The 27,372-nt window shown below is 43.4% G+C and overlaps 1 non-coding gene across 1 annotated transcript; it reads right to left on the reverse strand.

Moving 5' to 3' along the window:
* Nucleotides 1-5,096: 5,096 nt before the first annotated feature.
* LOC127217638 (U6 spliceosomal RNA) lies at nt 5,097-5,203 on the reverse strand. The gene has a single exon (XR_007834107.1). It is a non-coding gene; the product is annotated as a U6 spliceosomal RNA (small nuclear RNA).
* Nucleotides 5,204-27,372: the final 22,169 nt, after the last annotated feature.

The raw sequence follows: 27,372 nt of genomic DNA on the forward strand, positions 1-27,372 counted from the left end.
TTCTACTATTATTATTTTAATATTTTGTTTTTACATCCCAAGCAAAGTCTCCCCTTACTCCCTTCCTCCCAATTCCTCCCCTCCACCTCCCTTGTACTCCTCTCCTGCTTCTTGATTCTAACAATATAACTAAGAATGGCTTGGAATTCACTGTATATGGTAGGGTGACCTCCTGTGTTTGGTAAGCCTCCTTCTGTACCCTTCATTTGCTTCTCCTTAAAGAAAGAAGAGGGACTAATACTTTTAATGGACTGGATTCCATTGCTGCTAATTCTGGGTTAGGTTGCTATGTTAAAGGTCATTGCACACAATTAACTTATCCTCTTGTCATATATATATATAAAACCCTGTTTCTTGCCTCAGTGACTGGCTCACAGTTTCACTTGTATATGATTAGATTGGTAACTCTGTATATTAAATATTATAGGAAGCAGTTGTTTTGAAATAAGCTCTGTAATATCTTGTTTATACACTAACAAATAAAGCTTGCCTGAAGATCAGAGGGTGGAGCTAAACACTAGTTAACCATAGAGGTCTGGAGGTCTGTACAGACAGACAGGAAGTGACAAGGCAGGATCTCAGTTTCTTTTCAGCTGGGAAGTTGAATAGGTAAGGTGGCTGTAGTTTGACTCCTTTGTCTCTCTGATCTCTCAGCGTTTACCCCTACATGTTAATCCGGGCTTTTATCATTAAGACCAATGAGAATTCGTGTTACAATGTTTCTTAGAGAAGGCAAAAAATCAAAATGGAGTCACACATGCTGAGGTTCCACTGTTACCAAATTGAAAATAAGTTATTTAGCTAGAAAGGCAGATTCAGACTGCCCCCTCCTCTACTAGACCTCTGCATCTGAACCTGAACGTTAAAAAGGCTCCCAGAGGAGGTTCTGTCACATGTGAGCATCTCAACTTTGAAAGATTCCATGCACCCAGAGCACTTGGTAAGAGGAAAGCAGGCCCTCGAATTCTGCTGCTGCACTTGGATCAATTTCCAAAGAATCTTCATATAGCCCTGAGTCAAGCATGGACGAGGTCAAAGAAAAGGGTCATAGACACACACACACACACACACACACACACACACACACACACACACACACACACACGCTCAGAAGCCCTGGACTGCTGCTCGCTACTGAATGTTCTCGATGAGCAAGCCAGTAAGCAGTGCCCTTTCATGGCCACTGCATCAGCTTCTGCCTCCAGGTTGTTGCCTTGTTTGAGTTCCTGTCCTGACTTCCTTCAGTGATGACTACATTGTGAAAGTGGAAGCCAAATAAACCCTTCCCACCCCAAGTTGCTTTTGGTCATGGTGTTTCATCACAGTAGTAGAAATCCTAACTAAGACACTTGCTTACTGGGCACTTGGAATGTAGGTACTAGAAATAGAAAATATATTCCAGAGCTCTAAAATTTAATATGAGAAAAAGAACAAACATGACCTCACTGGTGATTTTTATACAGAGCATTTGTCAACTAGATAAGATTTTAGATCTATTTCTTCAACTAAAATGTATTATGAAAAACAACAACAAAAAAAAGTAAGCCATTTATCAGCCTTTTGCAAAATTCAGGATTTCAGGCAGATTTCTCAAAGGAGTCAATTTCAACTGACAAGATGATGAAGTTCCCTCTTCTTTAAATTTTGCACAAGAGTCACCTGAATTACTGATGTTAACCACTCCTTTTCTGTCTTCTGGATTCCTGCCTTACAAGGAAAGGAACTTGGCAAAGGCCAATAATCTTCTGCTCTTCTTTCTGTTTTCTCCAAGGCTTTCATTGTCTGCAAAACCAAACTCCTTAGGAACGTGGAAGCATCAATTGTTTTTGGTAGGTTTTTTTTTTGAAGTATTGCCTTGTTTGAGGATTACAAATAAAGCCAATTAAAATTGATGCACCAAATTCTTGGGGTTCCCCCTTTTACAGTATGTTAGATCCACAGATTCTGCCCCTGTAGAAGGGATCAGCCAGTACCTTCCCTGAGCTGCTGAACTCCTGGCTTATAGAAAGCCCAAGATAGGATGGGTCAGTAGGATTAGTTGCCTAAATTATGGGCATGTATCCTATGTGGTACCTTCACTAATTGGCAACATTCAGAGACCTTGCCCTTTAAGTCTATAAATGGAAGGATTTCCATTTGTTCTTTGGGTTTCTGCTGGCTCTACATCATAGTCCAGTTTTCCCCAGCTGTTACTAGCTGAAGTTCTTGTTTTATTTTTATTAATTAGTCAGTTAATTAATTCTTTCCCAGACCAATCATAGTTTCCTCTCCATCTCTCCTCTCCTCCTCAACCCTCCCCTCATTGACTCCCTCTCCCTTCCCTTCAGAAAAGTGCAGGCTTCCTATGTATATCAGCCCACCATGGCATACCAAGTTGCTGCAAGACTAGTCACCTGCTTTCCTATTAAGGCTGGATTCAGCAACACAGCAGGAGGAAAGGGTTCCAGGAGGAGGCAACAGCCCCCCCCACTCCCTCTGCCAGGAGTCCAACAAAAAGATCATGCCATACAACTGAAAAGGAGGTGATCACCTGAAACCAGCCTCAGTATGTCCTTCTACTGAACCTGGAAAGAATCATTAATATTTAAAAACATGTCTCATTTATAAGAAATGGATAGCCAGGTCCACTTTGTCTTTATAGCCATCCTATATTCTCTTTGGACTTTATGTTTAGAGACAGTGTCATGTTGCTCAGGCTGGTCTAAAACAAGCTATGTGGTAGAGGATGACCTTGAACTTCTTGATCCTTCTGCTACCAAATCCTGAGTGCTAAACGACAGGAAGAAATTAATATCATGATATCATGCCGAGCTTCCTATTTTGTATTTTTTGAGAAAGGGTTTCCTTCTGTAACCCAGGCTGCCCTGGAACTCATTCTGTATCCTGGGTTGGCCTCCAACTCAAAGCAATCCTTCTACATCAGACTCTCAATGCATGACAGCATTACTATCATAAGCCCCCTGCTGGAAATATATCTTCCTTACATTATGGAATTCGTGAGTTGATTCCCATCTGATTTTCTGTATATTTCTTTCTTGTTTCATGTCTCATAGGGAAGGGGTGTAGTTATTTAGTCTTTCCTATTGTCCTAGCTTTTTTTCTATTGCTGTGATTAACATCATGAACACAGCAACTTGGGAAGGAAACATTGGTTTGGTTTCCATGTCCCAATCCCAGACCATCACTAAGGGAAGCCAAAGCAAGAACTTAAGGTAGGGCTTAGTGCAGAGACCATAAAGGACTGTTGTTTACTGCCTGGCTCAGCTTGCTCTCTTATACAGCCCAGGACAACCTATTCAGGGGTGGTAATGCACATAGTGAGCTGTGCCTTCCATTGTAATCATTAATGAAGAAAATGACCCTACTTGCTCACAAGCCAATCTGATGGAGGCATCTTCTCAATTAAATTTTCCTCTTTCCAAATGACTCTAGTTCATGTGACGTTGACAAAAGCTATAAAACAATGGCTAACCCACCAAAGAAGCCTCCCTAGTCTTGTGAAACTCATGCATTTGTGCATGTTTGCCCAAGTTTGGGGAACCAGACATTCCTGAGACTTGACTCTCATCAGAACCTTCCCCTCTGATTGATTATAAATCAGTCAATCATATCATATTGTGAGCTTGAGCTCTTACCGATGAATGTGCTGAGACACAGTTTTCACAAAAACTGAATGAGTTCCAACCCGCACTGTACTTGCTTGCTTTGGGTCTTTGCATGCCTCTTTGCAAGAGTAAAAATTGCCTTGATGAGTTACTTTCACTTTTTGTGTTCCTTTGTGCAATACCAGGAATATTCTTTTCCAACATATACAGCCTTTGATTGGATGCTCAAATAATTCATCACACAGCCCTTACCTTAGGAACCTAAAGAACAAAGCAGGTGTTGGTTTGGTAGTGTCAACTGCCTGGAGGTGGACATAAGAAGATGAGGATCTGAGGACAGCCTGGGCTACATAGTGAGAGCCTTCCTCATAAAGCCAAAATACCCCAGAAGATAGAGTTGGCTGACCTTTATGTGTTATTCCAGGACACAAAGCTGCCTTTCCTCCCTACACCCCACTGCCTCCTCTAGCAAACCTTGTGCTTCATTCAGACTTCTTCATCATCTCTAGTTCATCCCGTGTTGGCCATCTCTTCTCCCAAAGAACTTCTCATTCTTCCCACTGCTAGTTCAAATCTTACCTACATTTCAAAGCCAAGGTCATTCTTCTCTGAAAACTTTCCTCACCATTCCTGCAGAATGTGGATTTGTTTTTTGTCTCTAGCACAAAGAATTAACATTTCTTTCTTTGTCTCCAAGTCTTCCACAGCTGGATTTTGGAGTCGGGGGGGGGGGGAGGGGGAGGCGGCGGGGAGAGAGTATAAAATCACACCATCTGCCTGCTACCTGAAACTTAGGAGTAATTAGATTCAGAGGAAATATTTGTGGCTAGAATTTACCTTTCTTATTCCTCCATTCAGAACGAGGTTCCTGGGTTTAAGGGCTCGAGCCAAGGTACATGGATTACTGAGAGTTGCCAATATTCCACATTTTAAGTTCACTGGACTAGCAATTATTAGGGCCAGACACAAGCTCACAGTCCCCACTGTAGAAAATACAGGTTTCTGCCCCAAAATCCTAGTTGAAATAGTGGCCTAGTTTTGTGGCTATGAAGTGTTTCTGTTCACAAAGCTCCTGGACTAGTGGAGCTCAGTAGTAGAGTCCCTGCCTACACCATCTGCCCTGCATTTCTATTTCATAGATGAGAGCATTGCATATCAGAGAAGTAATTTGTCTCAGGTCATGTAGCAAGTAAATATGCTTGTCTCTTGGTGTCTACAGACAGTTGATTTCAGGAACCCTTATGAATACCAAAACTCAAAGATAATAAGCCTCCTGTAGAAAATGATGTCTTATTTGAAAAGAATCTTGTGCATATTCATTTTAATGTTTGTGTCTTTGTTATCTATTTATTTTGAGAGAGATTCTCATATAGCAGTTAGATTGGTCTCAAACTCAGGATGTAATTGAGAATGGCCTTAACTTTTTTTTTTTTTCACTGTTCGAGGTTTATTTGGTGTTTTCATTGGCATGACACTTAGGTAGTTGATTGCAAAAATATGGAACGCTTCACGAATTTGCGTGTCATCCTTGCGTAGGGGCCATGCTAATCTTCTCTGCATTGTTCCAATTTTAGTATATGTGCTTCCGAAGCGAGCACTGACCTTAACTTTTGATTCTCTTTCTTTACCTCCCAAGTGCTGGGTTTACCAGAATACATCACCATGTCTGGCTAACATGTACTCAGCTTTAAAACAAGGCATTTTTTGTCAAGTGTAATGGTCTGAAAACCCCAGCACACCCCAAGAGTTTGGAGCCTGTCAGGGGGGAAGGCCCTTGCCCCCAAGAGACGAGACTGGACCACTGGATGCAAGTGCAAGAGGTTATTCATTGTTTACACACAGGTACCTATGGACGCTTCAGTCTTTCGGGAGACTGAGAGAGCGTGCCTGGTTAAAGCATATGCAGTTTATATACGGTTGTTGTGGCAAGAAGCAGGCTTACAGAAGCAGAAGCATGGTTACAGGGATTTCATTGTTTCATCTAAATGTAGCAGTTGTAGTTAACCAAGGACAGTTGGTTATTCGGGTTGGGCACAAAGAATACAAAGAATTCACTTATGACTATCTCAGCATCCCTGATACTGTCTTGCTGACTTTGCTTTAGTCCAAGCTGCAAACCACAGATATCTGGTTGGCGTCGGATGAGAGCAGCACCTGGTTCCCTCCTGTACTTTTCTCATAACTTGACCTTGGCAATTAATGAGAGCAGCCCAAACAGGCAATAAGCATAGTGGGGGTCTTTCAGGTCCATAACTGCAATCCCAGCAACTGGGGAGACTGAGGCATGAGGATAATGAGTACTAGACCAACTCAGACTAAAGAGTAAACTTTCTTTACAAAAGCGGGGAGGCACTCAATTTCTGTACAGAAAAAAAAAATGTCTTCATGATGAAAACAATAACCTTCCACAGATGCTTGCTGTGACTCCAGCAAAGAAAAAAATCTCTGCCCTAAATAAGCTTCTTGCTAAGTATCTGCACGGGATATGACTTAATAAACCTGCAGGAATTCTGTTAATGTTGATACTAAAATTCCTTTCTTAAGAACATCCACACAGTGATAGCTGCACTCAGTTTCTGTGTATGAAGACTTGGAAACCAGGAGCATCCTCTAATCCAGCCCACTCCCACAGGGGCTGCCAAAACAGCACAAAGATCATCTCTTCAGGACTCCCCAGGCCTGAGGATTTCCTGCATTAAAAAGTGGGTGCTCAGAAATGCAATGAAACTTAGGTAAGTTGCTAGGAATTTTCTAAAAAGGCATAGCCACTATAATCCGTTTTTCTCCCCTTGGATGAAAATATTGCTTAATCCAATCCTCTTATTGCAAGGAGTCTGTTTTATCCAGCTTCTTACAGTTTAAATGAACAGGGTGCCCTTTTATTTTTTATTAAGTTGTGATGCTTTCTAGCTAGTTGGGTCACCTTAGAACGTGGCACTATTCCAAAACAATGTAAAAACCGAATGCAAATGAAGTCAACACTCACGTCATACAGTCGAGCGTTCTGCTATTGACAGAAGCCAAGGGATCATTGTGAAAGGGATAATTGTCTCCACACAGCGTCAACCCCCAACATATTTCCAGACACTGTTGACATTCCTCTGTGGAGCACCTACCAGCTTTGAATCATGTGAACATTTTTAACACCATCACATGCTGAGCTTAAACAGTTGTACAAAAATCTAGGCATGGTGAGACTAAGGAGGGAGGGATTACCTTAAGGTGGAGGCCAACCTGGCCTAGAGGGTGAGTTCAAAGTTTTTTGATCAAGACAACAGTTGACTACAAAACAAAATGAAACAAAGAAACACAGAGGACGATTGTGTAACCAAATTCATCAGAATTGCATTTGTTTCTTCTCTCTCGAGTATTAACCTGCTTTGACTCACTGCTTAAGCTTGAAGTCTGGTTTGCAGATGTTGGTGGCTCTTCTGACTTATACACTACTGTCCTGTCTCCACGTTTTGTTGTTGTTGCAGTCGTTAGAGATATGATACCCTTATGTAGCCCAGGTCTGCCTGGCAATCACGGCGCTGCCCAGGTTGGCCTCAACCTTGCAGTAACTCTCTTAGCTTCAGTTTCCAAGTGTTAAGATGACAGGCGAATGTATCATATGGTTCCTGTGTCTTTGTGCTTCTCCATCCTGCAATGCCTATGAGGACTAAGCTAGTGAGCGAGCAGCTATGGATAAAGCTAAATCGATTTTGTGTGTGGAGTATTTGCTAGATGTATGTATACATGTGTGTATGTATGTATTCTGTCAGTGTTGCTAGAGTTCTTTCCAAGGGTATACAGCCTTCCCATTGTTTTCTTCTTTCACACATTTTCTTTTTTTTTTTTAAATGAACACATTTATTCTTCTCTCAGAGTATATCCTGACCACACCCTTCACTCTTCCCTGTTCTTCTCCTCCCTGCCCCTCCCCCACTTCTCCATTTCCCTTCAGAAAAGAGCAGGCCTCCCAAGTTAAACAATCACATCATGTAGAGGACCTAGCTCAGACCCATGTGGGCACCATGATTGCCACTTCAGCCTCTTGTGAGCCCTGTTTAGTTGATTCTGCGAGTATTCTCCACCCCTCTGGCTCCTATAATCCTTTCTTCCCCTCTTCGGCAGGGTTCCATGAGCTCCACCTAATGTTTGGCTGTGGATCACGGCATCTGCTCCCATCAGCTGCTAGAGGAAGCCTCTCTGATGGAGATAGGGCCAGGCACCAATCTATGAGCATAGCAGACTATCTTATGGAATCATTACTCTCTGGGTCATCCAGCTTCCAGTTCCTGGTCATCCAGGCAGTGTTGGGCATGCGCTCCTTCTCCTAGTGTGAGCCTCAAGTTGGATCAGTCACTGATTGGCCACTCCTGTAAGCCTTGAGCCACCATTGCCCCAGCATATCTTGCAGGCAGGACAGGTTGTAGATGGAGGTTTTGAAGCTGGGTTGGTGTCCCAATCCATCTACTGGAAGCCTTGCTTGGTACAGAAGATTTCTGGTTCAGGCTCGGTACCCTCCATTACTAGGAGTCCTCACTAGGACCACCCACTCTCACAGGTTCCAGAACGTTTACACTACACCAGTTTTCCACATTACTCCTCCAGATGCCCCCCAATTCCAGTCATCTCTCCCCGCATTCTCTCCCTCCATCCCTCCCATCCCAGCCTGATTCCTCCTGTTTTCATTCTCACCCACCTCCAGTCCACACACAAAATCTATTTAGCTTTATCCATAGTAACCAGAACGTGGAAACAAGCTAGATTGGCCTCAAAGAATGGGTACAGAAAATGTGGTAGATTTACACAATAGAAAATTACTCAGCTGTTACAAAAATTACACCATGAAATTTGCAGGGAAATGAATGGAAGTGGAAAAAAAATCACCCTCAGTCAGGTAACCCAGACTGAGGGAAACAAACATAATATGTATTCACTTACATTTGATATTAGCTGTTAAGTAAAGGATAGCCACACTACAGTCCACAGAAACAGAGAGGCTAAGTAACAAGGAGGGTTTTGGGGGGCATGGATTTCCCTGGGAAGGGAAATCAGTCTTCCCATTAATTGCTGTGATCTGGGTATACGAACAGAATTGAGTTTGGAAATTGATCATGATTTTCCCCTGCTGTGACTGATCTCAACTCTCTATTCCTTTACTTTAAATGTCTACGGTGTGTATTCATCTTTTGTTTTTCTTCTAAACAGGGTATTGGGACTGGTGAGATGGCTCAGTGGGCAAAGGTGATTGCCACCAAGCAGGCAACACCTCACTTCCAAAATTTGTCCCCGGACCTCCACAAGCATGCTGAGACATCTCTGCCTCCCCCTCAACAAATAAATAAATGCCATTACAAATTTTACAAAGAAAGAAATAGGATGTACTGTTTTGTTTTTTGTTTTGTTTTGTTTTGTTTTGTTTTTGAGACAAGGTTTCTCTGTATTGCTTTGGGGCATGTCATAGAACAGGCTCCGTAGTCCAGGCTGGCCTCAAAATATCTGCCTGCCTTTGCCTCCTGAGTGCTGGGATTAAAGGCATGCACCACCAATGCCTAGCTTGTTTTTGTTGTCAACACACAAACTAGTAACACCTGGGATACCTCACCAGAAGAATTGCCTCGATTAGATTGGTCTATGGCAATGCCTGTGCGGAACTGTATCGATGATGACTGATAGAGGAGGGCCCAGACCGGTGTGGGCAAAACTGCAGGTGGTCCTGGACTGTATAAAAAAGCTAGCAAGCCTTGGACCTAGTCATTCCAGCAGCCTTCTGCCCCAGTTTGAGCTCCTGCCCTGACTTTCCTCAGTGATGGGCTGTCACTTGAAGTGTAAGTTCACATAAATCCTTTCTTCCCCAAGTTGCAAACTACAATATGGGATCTTGCTGTGATGTTCAGGCTAGCCCCAAACTCCTGGCCTCAATCAACCCCCCTGCCTCAGCCTCCCGAGAAGCTGGGACTACAAGCATATAGGGCTGTGCCTACTTTTGCCCATCTGTCTTTCTCTTAAGAATGCGGTGCTGTGCCTGTCAGATAGTGCTACAGACAGAGCACTTGTGACACTCATCAGTCTGACAAAAATACCTGATGGAAACAAGGTAGGAAAGCCTTATTTTAGCTCATGGCTGGGGAATTTTAGTCAGAGGTTAACACCTGAACTCCTACCGTTTCAGCACTCTGGAGGCAGAGGCAGTGGGGGGGGGGTCTTAGGCCTGGACTACACTTAATCCACCAGGACAGACAAAGCATAGTAGAAACACCCTGTTTGTGGTACAGAGTCCTGCAGCTGCTACTTCTTACATAGCTATACCACCAAAGAGTGCTCTGGAAGCAGGGCAGGACTATGGCCCTGCAAGACCAGCCAGGCCCTGGTGACCCACTTCTGCTAAGACAGGGTCCAGAAGTCTTCCAAGTTTTCAAGTACCATTTCACATTTAAATCACAACGTGTTAGGACCATAAAGAACAGCTGGTTTTCTTCGGCTTTCCCCACAGTACTAGAGAGGAGGAGTTCATGATCAAGATGCCAACCAACGAGGTTGGTTTCTCTTGAGGCCTCTCTCCTTGGCTTACATATTTGCAGGTTGCACCTTCCTCCTCTGTCCACAAGGTCTTTCCTCTGTGTCTCTTCATTTCATAATCATCCCTCCCTCTGACCTTCCTCCCTCCTTAACTTCCCTCTTTGAGACATCTTACCTTAGCTTCCTGGGTTGTTGGGATTATGGGCTCCTTAACCCTAATTAGTCAGTCTCAGTCTCCTCCTGCACCTCCTCTCTGTTTTTGCTTTCTTATTTTATTTATTTTTATTTTAGAAACATGCATTGAGACTGAGATGGGACTCTAATATAGCCTGGGCTGGCCTCCAACTCATTGTGTGCCTTAGGATGACCTCTTCCTTCTATCTCTCAATAGGTTTGTGACATCTCACCTACAAGTCTTTCTTTCTCAGTGTGTGTATGTGTGTGTACATTCATGCAGACCAAAGAAGGATGTTGTATGTTTGTCTTAGGGATTCTATTGCTGTGAAAAGACACCATGACCACAGCAACTCTTATAAAGAAAACATTTACTTGAGCTAGCTCGTTTGCAGTTTCAGAGATTCAACCCATTATCATCATGGTGGCATGCAGGTAGATTTGGTGCTGGGGCTGAGAATCCTACATGGTACAGGCAACAGGAAATGAACTGACACACTGGGCATATGAAACCTCAAAGGCCACGCCCGCAGTGTCACACTTCCTCCAACAAGTCCATACACAAGCCAATAAATCCACACCTCCTAATAGTGCCACTCCCTATGAGATTATGGGGCTCAATTGCATTCAGACTGCCACAGTGGTGGTGGTGTATTACTCTGTACCTCCTTCCCTTGAAACAGGGTCTCTCTTGTCTCTGTCTCCCATACCAATGGGGTTGCAGGTATACGCAGCCACACCCAGATTGTTTATATTGGTTCTAGGGGTTCAAATTCGGGTCCTTGTGCTTGTATAGAAAGTGTTTTTTACTCACTGAGTTACCTCTCCAGCAGTACCATGGATTCATTCACTCATTTCCTTGTTTCTTTTATTTTTTAAGATAAGGTGTCACTATGTAGCACAGGCGGAACTTTCTTGATTCTCTGCCCCAGCACCTTCTCCCAGTGGCAGGATTACAGGTGTATGTCCGTCTGTGTGGCTCTCTCAGCTCTTCTCAGAAGTGTACAACACATGTTGGATTAGTATTTACCCTAATAGCCCGAGTTAACTTTATTAACTAAATAAAGAGCTTGTTGCTACGCTTGGCATGGTGGTGCACACCTTTAATTTAGCACTTGGGAAGCAGACACAGACAGATCTCTGTGAGGTCGAGGTCAGCCTGGTTTACACAGCAAGGTCAGGACAGTCAGGGATACATAATGAGACCCTATCTGAAAGAGGGAGAGAGGGAGAGAAGGAGGGAAGGAGGAACTGAAAGGGAGGGAAGGGGGGAGGAATTGACAAATGCAAAGGAACATAAAGATATTGAGGCTAGAGTGTTGGGGATTTCAACCCATAGCATGGCCTCAATAAAACAAACAAACAAACAACAACAACAACACACAAACAAACAAAAAGCCAAAACTTGGTGTATCTCCTCACAGTTATTTCCTGCTGAAGGGATGTCTCTGCACTTTCCTGGGTAGCCGGATCAGGTGAAGGTTTACCTGACCTCACATTAGAACCCTCATTTCCACATCCTTGCCTTATGCAGCTTGTGACTCCTTCCTCACTCTCCAATCAGCTTTGGCGTGTCTACTCCAATAGTTGTAGACTATATGTTTGTCTTCCCCAATCCCCCATTCCATAACTTCAAGCAGCTACCCAGAAAGATTTCAATACCATTAGACAGAGCCTTGCCAGGTAACTGGACATTGAGTGTCAGGCAAGTGCTCCTGTGTCCCTGAGCCCTCTCTACTCAGTCAAACTACCTAAGCACTCGGAGGTTCTAGACTGTGTCTCCGGCTCAGGCCCACACTGTTTCTTCTCTGCTGCACTCAGAGAATATGGAGAAAATAGCTTGGAAGCCACTCTTGATGGAAAAGTCTAGGGACTCTCGGGGATCCCCAAGAAGAAACGTTGATCTCAGAGGAATTTGTGGGGGAGGTGATCTTTAACCTCATGATGTGAGAAGGCTTTGGCTGGCTTCCATGGTTTCCTGTCCAGTGTGAGCTGTTTCTCTTCCCCCAAATCTATCTGAGGAGCCCTGCTGGCTGTCACACTACCTTCTCTCCACTCATTTCCAGTCTTCTTGATCTCCACTCTCTTGCTGGTCCCCACAAGCAGCTTCCAACCTATTTATGGCCCGGGTTTTCACTTTATTGCTTCCCTACTTTTCCACAACTAAGCCACTGATACACCCCAACCCCCTGCCCTCTATAGCTGCCAAGGTCCCGCACCAGAGCCCAGCTGATCCCAGATGATCTCCTCTGTCTGTCTGTCTGTCTGTCTGCCTGCCTGCCTGCCTGTATCTGTCTCACCATGTTTCCCTCCCTCCCCTCCCTTTACACTACCCCTGACTGTTTGAGACAAGATCTCAATATGTCACTATGTAGCCCAGGCTAGCCTCAAACTCACTATAGTCTGGGTTGACTAAAATTCTAATTCTTTTTATTTCCCCCATCCCTCTAGAAAGGCATAACCTTACCATTGCTCACTCTTTTTCCCGGTTAGGATGCAAACATTAAGCCTCTTATTGTCCCTCAAGGACTGTGATTCCTGTCCACAGGGAATGATCAAGGCCTTTCTTCCTTGTGCCAGAGCTAGACCTTGTCATTTTCCACACTCACTACCCTCCAGCTTCCTGCCCTGTTTGGTAGGAAATCCCAGTTCTACATGAATTCCCCAAACACACCGAAATTTGTGTGTTGAGGTCCAACCTCTAGTGCCTAGAAATCAATTTGTCTGTCTTCTTATTTTTCTTCCTTCCCTCCTTTCTTCCTTCCTTTCTTCTTCTTTTTTTGTAAAAGTGTTGCTGGAGCAAGCATTTGTTTTTGTTTTTGAGACAGGGTTTTCTTCAGTAGCTCAGAAATTCACTGTGTAGCTGAGGATGGCTTCAAATTCATGATGCTCCTCCCCTGACCTCAGTCTGCCAAGAGCAGGGCTTACAGATGTCTGCCATCACACCTGCCTTTAAAGAATGTTTCTGAGGCAAGGGTCACTGGTAGCTGAGACTAAACTCAGACTCATGAATCTCCTGCCTTGGCCTCTCAAATGCTGGAATTACAGCTGGGTGTGACTATGCTCAGCTTTAAAATCAGTTATTAGATACTAAGTAATTATCAAATGATATGAAGAAATAATTTTATTGCTAGAACTCTAACCATACATATTAGCAAATAGGTAGACAAACACATATTTGTTTGTATTTGTTGAACTGTTTCTTTAGAAAGCAAGGGGTGGGTTGATTTTGTAAAACCACGCATTGGCTATATTTGAAGCTACAGTCTTTTTAGTTTTAGTGGTATTTATATTTTTTAAAAAACTTTAATTCATTTTAGTTTATTTTTGATAATATTTTTACTTAAATTTGCAACAAGCTTATTTTATATGTCAATCCAAGTTCCCTCTCCCTCCCCTCCTCCCCTGCCCCTCACCAACCCCCATCCCATCCCCTTTCTGCTCCCCAGGGAGGGTGAGTCCTTCAGTGGGGGATCTTCAAAGTCTGTCACATCATTTGGAGCAGGTCCTAGGCCTTCCCCCCTGTGTCGAGGATGAGAAAGTATCCCTCCATGCGGAATGGACTCCCAAAATGCATTCACATTCTAGGGATAAATACTGATCCACTACTAGAGGCCTCATAGACTGCCCAGTCCTCCTAACTAACACCACTTTCTGGGTTGGTCCTATGCTGGTTTCCCAGCTATCAGACTGGAGTCCACAAGCTCCCCCTTGTTGAGGTCCCTTAGATTGCCCAGGCCTTCTAGCTGAGACCCATGTTCAGGAATCTGAGTCGGTCTAATGCTGGTTTGCCAGCTGGGGGGGGGTCATGAGTTCCCCCTTGTTCAGGTCAGCTGTCTCTGTGGATTTCTGTAGCCTGGTCTTGACCCCTTTGCTCATCACTCCTCCCTCTCTGCAACTGGATTCCAGGAGTTCTGCTCAGTGTTCAGCTGTGGGTGTCTGCGTCTGCTTCCATCAGCTACTGGATGAAGGATCTAGGTTGGCATATAAGGTGGAAGGGCATTAAAGGTAGCCTCTCCACTATTGCTTATTCCTAGTTGGGGGTCATCCTTGTGGATCTCTGGACATTTCTCTATTGCCAGATTTCTCTTTAAGCCTATAATGGCTCCCTCTATTATGGTATCTCTTTTCTTGCTCTCCCCTATTCTTTCCAGACTCAATTTTCCAGGTCCCTCATGCCCACCTCTCCCCTAGTCTTCTCTCCTTCTCTTTCTCCTAACTCCCTCTTCCCTCTCCCCTCTCCCCATGCTCCCAATTTTCTTGGGAGATCTGGTCCCTTTCCCCTTCTCCAGGGGACCATGCATGTCTCTCTGAGGGTCCTCTTTGTTTCCTAGCTTTTCTGGCAGTGTGGATGATTGTAGGCTGGTGATTCTTTGCTCTAGGTCTAAAATCCATATATGAGTGAGTACATACCATGTTCCTCTTTTTATGACTGGGTTACCTAATTCAGGATTGTTTCTTCTAGTTTCATCCATTTGCCCATGAATTTCAAGATTCCATTGTTTTTGTTTTTCTGTTTTGTTTTTTTTCCCCATTGAGTACTACTCCATTGTGTAAATGTACCACATTTTCTCCATCCATTCTTCAGTTGAGAAGCATCTAAGTTACTTCCAGGTTCTGGCTATTACAAATAATGCTGCTATGAAAATATTTGGACAGATGTGTCAGGAGTAGGCTATTTCTGACCCTTTGATTTTTCATATAAATTTTCGAAATAGGACTCAAGATGGCTCAGTGGGTAAATTTGTGCAAGTCTGACAACCTGAGTTTGGATTCCAGAACCCATGTAACAACTGGATGCAGTAGCTCACACATCTATGGTACCAGAACTCTTACAGTGAGATTGAAGGTAGAGCCAGAATATCCACAAGTCTGAGCTAGGTAGACTGGCATATACAAAAAAGTGGACAGCAAAGACCCTCAAACCAGGTAGAAAATGAGGCGTGACCCCTGAAGATGCCCTCTGCCCTGCACATGAGTGCCATGGTCCATATACTCCTATATTTACACACAAGAACTGAATATACACACATACACATATATATAAAGTTAATAAATAAATACATTTCAGAAATAGAGTTGATGTTCATTAAAAATGCATGTTTGTATGTACATAATACTCGTATACAGTGAGAGTGTATTGCTTATGTTAATTTATTTTGGGGGAAATGACTTTTTGATATTGACTGTTGTAATTAATGATTTCATCATATGTTTCTATTTATTTAGGTCTTGTCTGGGTTTCTCTGTTTGTTTGTTTGCTTGCTTGCTTTCCTGCTTACTTTCATATGCATGCTTTTCTAAGAAAGAGTCTCACTGTGTAGCCCAGACTGGCCTAGAACTCATGAATCTCAGCCTCCTGAGTGGCAGAAATGTACCACCACACTTGGCTTTAAGTCTTCTTTTAATGTAGGTTTTGTTATTTAGAAACAGTAAAGCCAAGAGATTATAAGATGATTGCCATTGAAATTCCCAAGAGGAGAAGACATGCCACCCATGACTGGATTGGCCAAGGGAGGAGGATGGGATAAATGGTGGGCAAGAAATTTTGTTGTGGTTGCCATCAGAAAGGTCAAGGCAGTATAACCAGGTTTAAGATCAGCTAGTCCAAGTAATTCTGGTGGGCTGTAGTATGAAGAGGCTTTTTTTCTGGGTGTATGGTAGTTGGTGCTGAGTTCACTAGGACAGTCAGCTTGTGGAAACTCAGAAAAAGGTGCTTGGAAAGTGGCAAGGTTGTGGGGGTGTGCTATGGCCTGGCTGCTTGTGCTGGATAGGCATGATCACAGGCGAGTCCTTTACTGTCTGCTTCATGGTACAGAAAGCAGAGTTTCAGCATCAGCAGGGTTCCAGATATGGAAGCGTCAAAAAATACAGAATAAGCCGGGCCTGCTAATATAGGCTTGAAAATCCCAGTTACTCCAGAGGCTGAGGCAGGAGGGTTACTGGGAACATGAAGCCTTTCTCAAAAGCAAAATAAGAAAGTAGGAGGGTTGAAAATGTCGCTCAGTGGCACAGCTGGTGGCTTAGTATCTACAAGGCACCTTGTATAATCCCTAGCCCTGCAGACAAAACAATGAGAAAACATGATTCATGCAAAGCCCCCCCCCAGCAACTGTTTGTTCATTTAAGACAGAGCTGTGTGAGCCTTGCTAGCCTAGAACTCATTATTGTGAATGTATTCATTTTTAGAACTGCTTATTCTCGGGTATTTGATAGTTCTTGATGCAATTACAATAGTATTTTGAAACTTTCCTTTTTATCTCTTGATTAGATCATATATGCATATGTGTAGTCCTGCTGTTAATGGGGGTCAGGGGTGAGGGATGATGATCTAGGGGTACTGTTGAGTTTGTTTCATGGGAGACACAAAGAATTGTGCATCCTGGAAAGAGAATCCCTGAAGAGCATGTGAAATAACAGTTGAAGAGCTGAGGCCTGTCTGAGCAGAGGGCTGTTGTCAGTGACTGACAGCTGGAAATCACTAGCTGCAGGCAGAGGGCAGGAAAGACAGATACCTGGTAAGGGCCGCCACCAGTGGATGAAATTGGCAGTTACAGCTTGTGAGGGCTGATCTTAGAAGCGCATGCATAAGTGAGAAAGACGGAGACAGAGACACAGAGAGAAAGCCAGAGAGAACACAAAACATGTCACACGTTATTAGAACAAATAGCTCCCATTAAGGGGATGCATCGGATGGGTCCCAGAGATAGAAGGTCACCCACGAGCTCTGGGTAGGACTTTTTACAGTCTCCCTGGGTCGCTCCCCTTCTAGACCCCCTTTTCTTCCTGATTTGTCCCACCCAGGAGTAGCCTCTCTTGGATAGGCTCGATTCCTATTAAATCCCCGCAGTTTGTAAGCTTCGTGATTGCAACATCCTAGGGATGGGGGCAATCCTAGAAGGAAGGAGAAGCCTCTTCTTAAAGTGGCCAGTTCCTGTTTATCAGATCAGCCCATTTCCACTGACTCTCCCTCCCTGCCATTTTTACCTGGGCCAGAATGATGGAGATCATGAACTATAGACAAGGGGGGATCCCAAGCCCCTATCTCTAATGTATATGCATGTGTGTTTGTGAGAATGTCACTTGGTGTTCAGGTGTTCCTGGAGGACCAGAAGAGGGCGCCAGATCCCCTGGAACTGTGGTGGCTAGCCCTACCCAACCTGTTTGCCCGGAACTTCTCTGAAAGAACAACCAGCTGAGCCATCTTTCCTGCCCTGCCTCTCTTCATTCTTGGTGAGAGTCCCCTCAAAGCAAGTATACAAGAAACAGAGAAGAACAAAACAAAACAAAAGACCACTTTAACAAGGGCTTAGCCATAGTTTAGATTAAGTTCTTCTTGAAAAAAATTTTCCATTTGGTCCTGAAGAGAGTTTTCTTGTTTTGTTTTGGTTTGGTTTTTGGAACAGTATTTCTCTGTGGCTTTGGAGCCTGTCCTGGAAAGAGCTATGTAGACCAGGCTGGTCTCGAACTCACAGCGATCTTCCTGCCTCTGCCACCCGAGTGCTGCGATTAAAGGCGTGAGCCACCAAGCCCAAGTAGTAAGAGTTTTTGTTGGACTCCAAATGGCCATACAGCCCCTTGGCAATCTGTTGATTGGAACACATATTCCAGAATTGGCTTCAAGTCAAGGTGCACTTTTCTGCAGGATTTGGTTGGGTTTTTGTTGTTGTTGTTGTTGTTGTTTGTTTGTTTGCTTGCTTGCTTGCTTGATCTTTTGAGACTGGATGATAATATAACATAATGTAATATAATTACAGCATTTTCTCCTTCCCTTTCCTCCCTCCAACAACCTCCCCTACCTTTGGTCTCTGTCAAATTAATAGCCTTTTCCTTTAACTGTTGATATATATATATATATATATATATATATATATATATATATGTATGTATATGTATGTATATGTATGTATGTATATGTAATCTTAAATATATAAATATTATCTGTTTGGTTTGTATAAATATAATATGACCTGTGTATATGTTTTCAGAGATGACCAGCTCCCAGCATTCCTCAGTTGCCTAGTTTGTGATGTAGGGCTGAGGTCTCATGAACTTTCCCTGTCCACATTATCATGTCTACTGTTGTCCTTGTTTATCTTGTGCTTAGGCAGTCATGTTGGTGAGGCTTCATGGGTGTAACTTCTGACAATTCTAGAAGACACAATCTCACCACCGACTTACTGTTCCTCTGGCTCTTAAATCTTTCCTCATCCTTGCTTATTTTTAATTTAACTAATTTTATTTATTTATTTATTTATTTTTGGATTTCAAGACAGGGTTTCTCTGTGAAATAGTTCTGGCTGTCCTGTAACTCACTCTGTAGACCAGGCTGGCCTAGAACACACAGAGGTCCACTTGCCTCTGCCTTCTGAGTGCTGGGATTAAAGGCATACACCATTACTGTCCAGCTTTTTAATTTTATTTTTGAGATTATAACATAATTGTAACATATCTTCCTTCTCTTTCCTCCCTCCAAACTCTCCCATATACCCATTCCCTCTCTCTAAAATTTATGGCCTCTTTTCCCACAATTATTATTTCATGCATGTGTGGTCACCTCTGAAAACATGTGTGTGTGTGTGTGTGTGTGTGTGTGTGTGTGTGTGTGTGTGTGCTCTTGACTGCTGGGCTACCTCTCTAGTTTTGCTTATTTTGAGACACGGTCTCTCATAGAAGCTAAGGCTGGACTCAAACTCACTATGTAGCTAAGGATATCCATGAGATTCTGATCATCCTGCCCCCATATCCTGAATGCTGGGATTGCAAGCATGTACCCCCATGCCTGAACCAAGGACTTTGTGTGTGCTAGGCAAGCACTCTGTGGCTTTAAACTCTTGTATACCTCCTGCTTCAACTTCTCAAGCAGTGGCATTATAAGCAAGAGCCACCACATCCAGGTATCCAAGTGAGTTTTGAGGACCTTTTGGGAACTGTACCATGTGAAGAATTTTGCTTCCATATTGACAAGAAGTGGAGGTTCATCTGGGACACTGCTGATATCTGGGATTGGGGTGTTACAGAATCAGAACTGCAATAAAGAGGAAAAACTCCTATCTTCCTTGACTGCTACTCAGACTTCCAGTGAGATTTCATTTCAAGGGTTAACCCTGCCTTCAGGACATCCACACAGGCCACTTCATATTAGTCTATCTTTTTTTTTTCAGACATGGTTTCTCTGTCCTGGAACTAGCTATGTAGACCAGGGTGGCCCCAATGTCAAGAAATCCATCTGTCTCTGCCCCTTGAGTGCTGGGAATAAAGGCGTGTACCACCACCACCAGGCATGATTAGTCTAACTTAACCCATAGGAATAAGGAATGACTTGGTTGTTTACCTCAGTACCAAGCACTTATTTACATATGGGTTTTATGTACATGGGTATCCATGTGTGCATTCACATGCAAATGTATTTACGTGCATGTAGACGCCAGAAGTCTGCCTCTAGTGTTGTTCCTCCAGAGCCTTGTTTTGTTTGAGATTGTTCTCTCACAGGGACTTGGAGCTCACTGATTAGTATCAGCTGACTGGCCCCCAACCTCCAAGGACACCTCCTGTCTTTGTGTTCTCAGAGCTGGGATTACTAGCATGCACCATTTTTACATGGGTAGTAGCAACCAAACTTAGGTTCTCCTGTTTGCATGGCAAGCACGCTACTGGCTGAGCTATCTCTCCAGCTCTTATTTATGCCTCTTGACACAGTGTCGAGATAGCCCAAACTGGCCTGGAATTGCTAAGTGTCCCAGAATGGACTCAACATTTGCTTCAATCCTCCAGCCTCAGACTACTTTGTGCTGGGATGCAAGCATGCACCACTACACCTGGCATTTATTCTTATTTTTGACACTAGGTAAAGGGAAGAGCATGTAGTGTAACATCCTTCATGCTTTCTCAGGAACTATCACACTTCATAGGGTCTGGAAGGAGTTAGCACGAGCTTTACTACTTTCAACCTAGACAGGCCAAACCTCATGATAACAAATCTTAATGAAGCTGTTCCCCGATCCCCAGAGAATAGATGGTTTGATCTATCATAAACCCATAATCCAAGCATACAAATATCCCAGGCTCTATAGCCTGACATCTTCATGGAGACTCAGCTGATTTTACACCTCTTTCGCATTTCTTCTAAAAAAATAATTCTGTCTGTCAATTTAACACAGTGCACATCCAAGTACTATAGACCAGGTGGCTTAAACATGCAATTTTTAAAAAATAGAATCAGGTTATGCAGCCAACAGTGGCCTTGACTTCATTGTGGGACTTGAATTGCCCTAAACCCAAACATGCAATTCTTCTGCCTTGGGTTTCTAAATGTAGGCATTATAGCTACTACACCCAGCCAGACTTTATTTTCGTGTGTGTGCAGATCTAGAGGATGGGTTGTCTAAGATGAAGGCCTCAGTAGAGGTGATCTCTCTTACAGAGTCCCCATGGTGTGTCTTCACTCAGTCTTCTCTGTGTCTGCATCTGTGTATTAATGTTCTCTCCTCACTTGTCACCAGGCAGGGCCACCCTAATGATTGCCAGACTCTCCAAACAGAGCCATAGCTTTGAGTCTCATCCACATTTGATTGTGAAGGGACGCAGTTCAATCTTTAAACAAATGGGTCTGCGTTCTGTTTCTGTGGAATTCAAAACCCGCTCCCTGAATGCTGCCTGCCTTCCAGGGTAAGGTGTGCACACTAAAGAACAAAGGCCTGTCTCTAAAAACAACCCTTTGATCTTTGCAGGAGTCTGAATGTTTGTTCACTAGACCAAGTGTAGGTAGATGTACAGACAAACAAGCTATGCGGTGAGCCTGGATTCCTTGGTGTTCTGCCTTGAGGGCTTTCTCCCCACATAGTTTGTAGGACTTTCATCCCACACACTTTCCACTGAAGGGCTCTTGGTAATCTCCCTGTTGACCCCGAATTGGGTTAGGAGGAGGATTTTTCGCTTAAACTATATGTCTCCTTTCTTTGTAGAAACTTCTGAGTTTTATGGCTTAGATGCTTCTTTTTATGTTTTTTAAAACATGATCTTAGGTAGCCTAGGCTGTCCTCAAACTCACTCTGTGAGTGCGCCTCACTTGAAAGTACTGTTCTTCCTGCTCCTGCCTCCTGAAGGCCAGGGTGACATGTGTTTGCTATCACACCTAGCGACTTGCAAAGACAGCATGAGCACATCTCTTGAACTCTTCCTTGATCTAACCCTGCCCTCTGCAACAAGGCTATCTGTCACATAACTGTAGAGTAGCTATCTGTCACATAACTGTAGAGTAGCATTCAAAGCAAGTCGGAAACATTTGGACAATGGGCGTGTAGAATTCTTCACCTTTGTCTCATGTGTGACTAGATCCAGGTGTGTGCCACCACATTCAAGATACATTTTGGACATGGTGACTCATGCCTGAAATCCTAGGATTATCTGAGAGGTTAAGGCCAACCTAGGCTGTGAATTAAGTTCCAGACCAGTCTGAAGAAAAACAAAACAAAACACCTCAAAAGTCTGGGACAGACAGAGACTCCAATGAGCTGTTTATATACTTTGTGTACAGTTACATTCAAAGTCGTGTTCATTGGAAATCTTCAAACAATATTCCTATCTGTCTTAGTCACTGTTCTATTGCTGTGAAGAGACATTAAGACCACAGCAACCCATGTACAAGAAAGCATTTAACTGGAGGCTTGTCTACAGTTTCAGAGCGGTTAGTCTATTATGATGATGATGATGATGATGATGATGAGTATAGTGACTCACAAGCAGGCATGGCCCTGGAGCTGAGAGCTTTACATCCAGATTTACAGGCAGCAGGGAGAGAACCTGGTCCAGGCATGGACTTTTGAAACCTCATAGTCCACCCCCAGTGATGCACTGCCTTGAACAAGTCTACACCTACTGGTCTGGCTTCTAAGATGTACGGCACGGTGGCTTTGAACTCCTAGTTCCCTTGCGTCTACCTCCAGCACCTGTGAAGTTGAACTCAAAGGAACTTCAAACTGACTTCCACTTCCCCTAACCCTCACCTTTTAATCTACCTTTGCTGTGCTTGTTATACATGTCGTTTGGCATCTGCTAATGCCTCAATTACTTGCTTGAATGTTCTCTTGGCTTCTTTAGTCTTAGTATTTTTATCTGAATGTCACTTTAGTGCCAATTTCTAAAATGCCATGAGCCCCCTAAGCCAGGGTGTTGTGTATCTCAGGCTGAGCCTTGAACTCACTATATAGCTGAGGGTAACCTTGAACTTGTCACCCTCCTGCTCCCATCTCCTGGGCATCTGTGTTTTTTGTTTCAGTGGTGGGGATAAATCTGATGGTCTTGTACTGTGCTTGATAAACAATACACCTCTGAGTCACATCCCTCACCCAAGCCATGAAGTCCTCAGATCGCACAGGAACAAAGCATCTCTTGGGGGACTTTTTTTTTTTAAATAAGGACATTAATATCACTGAGGAAGAGAACACCTACAACTTCCATAGTCTTCACTTCCTAATCATGTCTCATTGGTAATTGTCTTCTGACTTATGCTCATGTATTTATTGTTAATTTATATGCAGGAATAGGGCTGAGAAGTACTAGGATTCTAACCATCTGGTTGGTATTCTCCAAGCACAGCAGGCAGCCTTCTTGTTTCCATGACAACATGCTTTGAGTGGAGACATTATTTTGCCTTCCAGTGAGTGAGATATAATGGGCTCTTAGATTCTCCAGCATAGAGATATCAAGAGGTGCCGTGAGCTTATCTGCCCTCCCCCAATAAACACAAACCCACGGATCCGGCATCCAGTGAAACCAAGTTCAAAACACATCATGTTGTCTAGCTCTCTATAACAGTATAGGAAATAGTAATGTCAAGATATCAATTAGTAGTAAAAGAACCTAATTATATATATATATTTATATATATATAAATAAGTATATATATATATATATATATATATATATATATATATATATATATATAAAGAACCTCTTGGTTATAGGTGAGGGGCTAGCAAGATGGCTCAGTGGTTAAGGACACTTGCCACCAAGCCTAAACACCAGCATTCCATCCTTAGAACCTCTAGTGACAACAAACCCCTTACAGTTGCTTTCTGACACCTATATGTTCACTGTGGCACATGCACACACACACACACACACACACACACACACACACACACAAAATTAGTAATATTTTAAAAGGTAATCCCTACGTTAGCCACCAGATGGCAGAATTGCTCAAGTTTAGAAAATTCTAATAGTCTCTGTAACAAGTGTGCAACCTTTTCATAATTCAAGTAAACCAAAGATGAAATTTATCTGACACATAGTGTCTTGGATATATACTCTAAATACAATGTCAGTTTCTTCATATTACTTTACATTTACTTCAATGTAATAAGTTTTAAAGTGTTTACTTACCTGTATCTTGTTTATACTTTACAAGTAACACTTTTGAGTCTCTTTCCAAAATACTAAGTATTCTTTTATAACATTGTTTTCATTTTCTTACTTCTGAAAATCATATGTGTAAATAGTGTGTCTTGAACATATTTACACCCAATTCCTTCCTCCTGATTCCTCAGGGAATCCCAATTTTCTCCTCCCACTCTCTTTAGGTAACCCAAGCCTAGTATGCCTTCCTCCTTCCTTCTTTTCATTTTTTTTTACCTGTATTAATTTATTTTGAGTGAGGCTTGGTGTTTGTATGTCACAATGCAAATATAGAAATTAAAATGCAACCTGGGGAAGCAGTTTTAGCCTTCACTTATAAGGGTACTAGGCAAGCCCTGTACCCGATGAGGCATTCCCACCCTCCTCTTTTTAAATTTTTGAAACTAAGTTTTAAATTGTGAATATACATTTGTGTCTGTGCACATGACTGCAGGTACCAGAGGGAGGCAGGGGTCAGGGTGAGGCGGGGGAGGTAGGGAGAGGCAGGGGACAGGGGGAGGCAGAATGATTAGATTCTCTGGCGGACAGTTTTGAGCTATCCAATGTGGGGGCTTGGAATGGATCTGTGGGTACTGGGAATTGAGTTAGGATTCCCTGGAACTCTACACCTCTAGAAACATAGTACATGGTCTTAACCACTGAGCCATCTCTCCAGGCCATTCCCCTTTGGAGATAAGGTGCTGGATAGTCTGGGCTGCCACCAAACTCACTATGGACTTCATTTTAGATTCCCTATCCTCCCGTTTCTACTTTTTCTAGTACTGGAATTAAAGGAGTGAAATACCACACTTGGCTCTGTGGCATTATTTTCTAAGGCTTAATCATTTTTTTTTTAAAACATAATGTCTACGATATCTGTTGGTGTTAGAGCCTTTGCAAGCACAAGGCACTGGTTTTTTTTTTTATCCCCCCCTGAGTCCAGAGGAAAAACCCAGGAAGGATGTTGGAGAGGGATTTTGAGTTGGAGGTTAACCTGGATTATACAAGCAACCTATCCGAAAACACTAACAATGGCCACAAAGCATCGATAATGTGTACTTTGTTGTTTACATTGTTTTGCATGTCAAGAATGAACTCTAATAATGAACTCTTTGGCTTAATGTACTAATTTCTAAAAGAGGAGTTGTAGGGACAATGTAAGTTGATTGATTACAGCACACATTCTCAAGTTGTTTTGTTTTCCAAGCAGAAAGACAAATACACTCCCGGCACTGTGGAAGGATGCTGAGCAGGCTCCCCTCTCTTGCAACTTATTGTAACCTTGGAAGTTTGGAAGCTGAAAAGCAAAGTGCACTTCTTCAACAATTAAACCTGAAGGAAGCACAGAGGACCATATGGGCAGGCCCAAACCAATAAGAACTGATAAGCCAGTTGTTATGGAGAGGTGCTATGGAATGGGAAAGTGGGTTAGCACAGGATGGATAGGAAGGGCCATGCTCACTGGCTCCTGATAAGCACGATTTCCCTTAGCTCCTCAGCTACTGTGTTTCTTTGTGTGTGGATGGGAGTGGACCCAAAGGGAAGGCCAAAGGGGAGTGGATACGAAGAAGGGAAGGCCCCGTACACTTGCAGCCATAGTGCTGCTGTCTTACACTCTGAAAAGGACACATTTAGCCCCTACATCCCTCTCTCCCAGACGGCGACTCTGGAACTCTGAGGTTGACCCATACTAACAGATCTGTTTCTTCTCTCAGCACACAGCACGTCTCCAGGTGCAGGCTGACACAGAGAAGCAAAGCCAAAGGTAAGCTTAGTGGAGATGGGAGCAGAGAAATGATGTCTCGGGGCCCTGAGCAGGATGAGGCCCACCTTCCTCTCACAAGGTTGGCAGCATGCCTCATTACAAAGGCAGTGTGGGTCTTCCCTGAGGAGCAATTAGAATGAACTAGGAAACCTTTCAGGTGATGCAGGTCTTTAAAGTACAAGACCTTTGATGCCCTGTTGGACTTAACCTAGGCCTGCCCCTAAGGAAGGTACCAGACACTCAGTAGTCATTGAAGATAGTGGCTCTGAGTTCCTTGTTTTGTGCCAATGAAATTGAAAGCCGAGACTCTTGTGGACACAGACTATATTAAGAAGAATTTTAAAGAAGAACAAGATGGGAAGTTAGATAAACTCCCGAGAGTGGGAAGTGTTTCCAAGAGAAGACGAATCATTGAGCTCCTCCGTTTAGGGATATTTTTTTTTTATAGGACCATGACAGAAACTGGACAATGATTGAGGTAATCTCTAATGAGATTGTTTAGTTCTCTAGGCTACCATAGACCAAGCTTCAATATGAGGCCTTTCCACCATAATGTAGAGATGGTCAGTTTAAGCAAAGAATAGGATGCTGATAAGCCCACGGCTTTGAGTAAATGTGTCCTGGTCCAGCCTGGGACGGTCTGCTGGCAGGGTCCCCTCTGACAGAAGATGCTTCCCAGACCTTTGTTTTAAGCTTCCAAGCCTTTGCACAGTACGAAGGGTAAGGAAGAAGCCAGAAATTTGCTGGCTTTCTTTATCTAGCTGTGGCCCCTTTCCCTACCTGTGTGCCTATCAGAGCTTTGTCTAAATCCTAGTTCCACATTCCTTATTTCCAGGTTAGTCTGGTATAATTACTATATTAGAAGCAAGGATATAAAGCTGGGCAGTAATGGCAGATACCTTTAATCACAGCACCAGGAAGGCCAAGGCAGGTGGATCTCTGAGTTCGAGGCCAGCCTGGTCTACAGAGTTCCAGGATGGCCAGAGCTACACAGAGAAACCCTGTCTCTGGGGGGGAGAAAAGAAGAAGCAAGAATATAAGAAAAGACAATAGATAATAATCCCTTATGTTGCTCAAGGGTTTTTTTGGGTTGAGGGAGTAAACTGGTTTTCTGTTGGTGGCCAATAACCCTGTCCTTCCTTTTATCTCTTTTGCTTACTTATCTTGTACCCAAGTATCAGCCTTCTTATTCCTTGTGGTGATTTGAACAACAATGACCCTTATGGGCACATATATTTGAATGTTTGCTTCCCAGTTGGTGGACTGTTTAGTGGTGTGACCTTGTTAGAGGAAGTGTGTCATCAGGGGGTGGGCTTTGAGGTTTCAACAGGCTTAGAGTCACTCTCTCCTGTATATCAGGACTAAGCTCTCAGCTACTGCTCCAGCACCATGCCTGGCTGCCGCCGCCACTCTCCCACCATGATGATCATGAACTAACTCTGAAACTGTAAGTCAGCCCTCAGTTAAATGTTTCCTTCAATAAGCTGCCTTGGTCATGGTGTCTCCTCATGGCAATAGAACAGTGACTAAGACACACATCTTCCTCAGCGTTCCAGGCCATGCTGTGTTATCCCATAATCCTCACTTGACTGCAGCCTCTCTCCTGTCAACATAGATGAACTTTATTACCATGAGTTCTTTTCCCTCGTCTATTGGGAGCTAGCTCCTCTCTCACAAAACAGACTCCACCACGAGCTAGCTCCTCTCTCACAAAATAGACTCCATCATGAAACTCCTGTCATCAGCCCTTCCTGAATTTCTAAGCATCCCAAACACAAGGTGGGGCTAAATCCACAGAGAGTGCCTCTGCTGTGAATTGTGGTTAGATGGGCATGACTTTTCATATTAGCGTATTTCTCTCAGTTGCTGTTGAAGGGTCTCATGGTAGGGAACAAGGGGACACTGAGATGGATTTGGGGGGGG

This window comes from Phodopus roborovskii, unplaced genomic scaffold (genome assembly GCF_943737965.1).
Source record: "Phodopus roborovskii unplaced genomic scaffold, PHOROB, whole genome shotgun sequence".
Taxonomy (NCBI): Eukaryota; Metazoa; Chordata; class Mammalia; order Rodentia; family Cricetidae; genus Phodopus; species Phodopus roborovskii.